This window comes from Sapajus apella, unplaced genomic scaffold, assembly GCF_009761245.1.
Source record: "Sapajus apella isolate SASKATOON/1434 unplaced genomic scaffold, GSC_monkey_1.0 scaffold12, whole genome shotgun sequence".
NCBI lineage: Eukaryota > Metazoa > Chordata > Mammalia > Primates > Cebidae > Sapajus > Sapajus apella.
In genome coordinates, this window is record NW_022436952.1 from 18192163 (window position 1) to 18196693 (window position 4531).

The following is a 4531-nucleotide window of genomic DNA, read 5'->3' on the forward strand; positions in this document are numbered from 1 at the left end:
GGGTTTTGATGGTGTTAGGTCTTATGTTTAAGTCTTTAATCCATCTGGAGTTAATTTTAGTGTAAGGTGTCAGGAAGGGGTCCAGTTTCTGCTTTCTGCACATGGCTAGACAGTTTTTCCAACACCATTTATTAAACAGGGAATCCTTTCCCCATTGCTTGTTTTTGTCTGGTTTGTCAAAGATCAAATGGTTGTAGATATGTTGTGTTGCCTCCGAGACCTCTGTTCTGTTCCATTGGTCTATATCTCTGTTTTGGTACCAGGACCATGCTGTTTTGATTACTGTAGCCTTGTAATATAGTTTGAAGTCCATTAGTGTGATGCCTCCCGCTTTGTTCTTTTTGCTTAGAATTGACTTGGCTATGTGGGCTCTCTTTTGGTTCCGTATGAAGTTTAAGGTGGCTTTTTCCAGTTCTGTGAAGAAGGTCATTGGTAGCTTGATGGAGATAGCATTGAATTCATATAGATTCTTTTAAACCAGAGTAACGTAATAAGTAAAGGGGATTGTGTAAGATGATAAATGGAAAATAAATGGCAGTTTCAGGGAGGCAGTAGGGTCTGTGGATAGTCTGTCAAATAGAACACATACCTTGCTACAGTAGAGACAGTGCTCACCAGATTCTGTGTGCTTTCCCACATCTCCCTGTCTCCTTTGCAGTTGGCTTGGGTCCATTGGATTAGTTTTGGTCAACAGGCTCTGAAGAAAAATGAAATTTTATGGAATTAAGAGCAAGAGAGCCTCCCTCTACCTTCCCTTTCTTCCCACAGTGCCTTAGATGCTACCTGTGGATAAAGTGAGCCATAAGAAAAAGGAATCCTGGATCCCTGAGTCATGGCTTGGATTATAGTGCTCACCACCCCTCACTGGACTTTGAGTGACTAAGAAATAATCTTTCCTTGGATTAAGGCACTACGATTTGGATTTTATTTGCTGTTTCAGCAGAGTCCATTCTATCTTGACTAATACATTACCTAATTGTGAAGCATTACTCAGCTCCAAATGACTCCTGCCATACAGTCTTGTATACTTGGCATTGTTAAATGCCCCAGTTTTTCAAGAGACGACAGAAGCAGGGATTTTCATGTGACTTTAGATTTAAATGCTGAAAATGAATTCAGTTTTAAAACACTGTGACCCAATACTGTGTAGACCAGACATATCAGTGAGCTGAGTTCAGCCTATCAGCTGCCAGTTTCCAATCTGAGTTCCCTCTAGCCTACTTAAGTATTTTGAAAACTGTAAATGTTACAGTCTCTTGATAATTTTAGACAGAAAAGCACCAATTATGTGAAACAGTGGTGTGGAAAGAAATGTCTCAGAAACCTCAGCCTAATGTGTTACGAGGCCGTAACTGACAAAGGACAGTCCATAATCCAAAGTGAAACCATTTCTCCATCTTTTCTGTCTTCTCTCCCTGCTCTCCTCTTTGTTACTTTCCTTTTCCACCACCATCAAGAAAATATGTGAGGTGATGCCTTAGGTCAGGTTTCCCAGGAGCAGACACAGCAACAAGGATTCACAAGCAAGTGACTTATTATGTGAGGGCTCCCAGGGCAGACTGGAGGAGCCAGAGGGGAAACAGGCCAGGAGAAGCTGTGCAAGGGCATGATCTCAGGCGGACTCCACAGAGGGTAGCTTCAGCTTGATCCCATGAGGAACATTGGAAGGTAGGTTCCAGCCCATAATTGTCTCATTCCAAAGCTAGCGACCTGTGTTCATTATCCTCAATCTGACAGACTGGTTAATGGCCGAGGTGGGGTGAGGGGCAGGCAGGTGGGCTCCCATGCATTCCCAGTCCTCTCTGCCTGCAAGTTAAGTGGCTCAGAAGCCCAAGCAGATCCCAGAGAGGAGCTGCAGGACTGGCCATTGGAAGCCGAGCGATGGGGGCAGCCCAGGGAGCAGATACACAGAGAAGACCAAATGGGATTTGACAGAATTTGGGTGGAGCTTCAACACTGTCATTTTAGGTATAAAAAAATTAGGCGAAGAGAAAAAAGAAGTCGTCTCTGAATTACATCATCAGTAAGTATAGTTCCTTACATGCATATGGTCACTGTGTGATGTTAGACATCTCATTGAATTTCTCTGAGCCTCAGATAATTTGAGATTACAGTGGTCCTTCAATATCTGCAGGGGATTGGTTCCAAGAACCCCTGAGGATACCAAAATCTAAGGATGTTCAAGTCCCTGATACAAAAAGGTATAGTATTTGCATACAACCTGCGCACATCCTCCTGTGTACTTTAAATCATCTCTAGATTACTCGGAATTGCCTAATAGGATGTAAATGTTATGTAAATAGTTGTCACATTGCATTTTAAACATTTGTTTTTTTATTGTTGTACTGTTAATGAGTATTTATTTATTTAAAATATTTTCAATTTGCAGCTGGTTGAATCTGAGGAACGCTTAGATATGGTGGGCTGACTGCATATGGCTACACTGAAGAATGTAAGAAACAGTGTGTGATACACTTCTGGCCTGGAAAATTTTGGTGCTCCCTAAATTTTCTCAGCATTTTACTTCTACACGCTCCTGGTATCCATTATCCAAACACCAGCTGCCTTCTGCTGTCCCCAACCTGCCAGAACATACTTGGGTAGGAACCTGCACTGCCCCCAAGCAATGCCTCCTTCCAGCCTTCTCCCTCCACATCTCATCTCTATCATGAAACTTTGGATAAACTGAATCATGCCCATTTTAGCATTCCTAACCTAAAAATGACTCTCCAGCAATGACATTGAGAAGTGTTAAAAATCTAGGTATGTCAGTTAGGCATTTTGAGTGTAACAAATAGAGACAGAGAAAGAAGGTTTGTTATTAGAACACCTGAACTGGGATTATAACATTGACCTAGCGACCTGAGGCTCTCTCCATCTCACTCACTTCTAGTCCTCTAGTCCAGCTAGGACAGAGGTCAGCAGTCAGCCTGTGGTCCCCCACCCCGTCTCAGTCAGGGGCTCCCTCTGGGTGAAGAACAGCTTGGCACAGGCTCCCAGGTGCACAGTCTCTTTAATGTCAGGTGACAGGATTGTGATGCTTGCAGTTTTGTGGGACAAGAACACATGCAAAAAAACTTTGGTCAGAGGTTCATGTCAGTGACATGCTGAGCCACTTAACTTCTGCCCAGAACTATAAGGTTAAAATTTATTTTTATGATTTTGCAGCCATCTACAGAGCAAGTGGTGTGAGTCAGAAATAGTGCTTTTGCCCAATTTAGAGACTAGTGCACAAGACAGACAAAGAAAAAGAAAAGTCAGGTCTAATAAATTGTGCTTTTTGTGGGGACACGTGGGGATGCATGAGGTGCTGTAGGAATACAAGAGACAGATTAGTAACCAATCCTTTCCAAAAAATAACCTGAGACCTGTCGGACAAATGAGAGTCAGGGAGATAAAGAGCAGATGGAGGTTACAAGAGAATTTCCAGAGACAGCACGCCAGTGTCTGAAGGTAGAGAAACTATGAGTAGTAACCCAACCATCACCTAGAACGGAAAACATATTGGGTCATAGCTCAAAGCACCATCATGCTAACTGTTGGGTTACAGGAGAAAAGGATTTTAATTGGCTAAGAAACAGGCCATAAACAGGTTTTTATTTTGTTCTGCTTTGTTGTTTTATTGCATGACTTCTCAGACCCTTTCGAGTCCTTTTACATGTTTAGCAACAAAACCTCCAATGGGCCTTCTTCCTCCCTGACAAGTACTTAGTGTGCCTCATGGAGCCAAGAGAGGCAGAGCCATATTGGTGAAAGCACTCAGTTGGAGTACAGAGAACAAAGTGGATGAGAACTCCAGCCAGCACTGAAGGGCCATACCTGTGGCTCCTTGAGCAGCCATCACTAGCTCTCCTTGCACCAGCTTTCAGGGTTAAACTGGCACTTGATCAACCTTGCCATCAAGACTGTGGCTCATGGATGCCTGTAGAACATTGCTTCCTACCCCAATTACATTTTCTAGGCAATGAGGTGCTAAATGATGACAGTTATGATTATTACTCAGTGTCTTTCCAAAGTAAGGGTTCTGTTCTTTATAAAAGTTTTCCTGTTGATACAGTTTGTCTCTGTGTCCCCACCCAAATCTCATCTTGTAGCTCCCATAATTCCCACATGTTATGGGAGGGACCCAGTGGGAGATGATTGACTCATGGGGGCGGGTCTTTCCCATGTTGTTCTCATGATAGTGAATGGATCCTCATGAGATCTCATGGTTTTAAAGATGGAGTTTCCCTGCACAAGCTCTCTCTCTTTGCTTGCTGCCTGCCATCCATGTAAGGTGTGACTTGCCCCTCCTTGCTTTCCACCATGATTGTGAGGCCTCCCCAGCCATGTGGAACTATAAGTCCAATAAGCCTCTTATTTTTGTAAGTTTGTGAGTTCTACTTTGTAAGTTGTCCAGTCTCAGGTATGTTTTTATCAGCAACATGAAAACAGACTAATACACCTGTTATCTGATTTTCCAAAGGCCTTGCATTGGGCACTAAAGAAATGCCATATTGGTTCAGTATTCAAAGAAAAATGTTAATGGTCA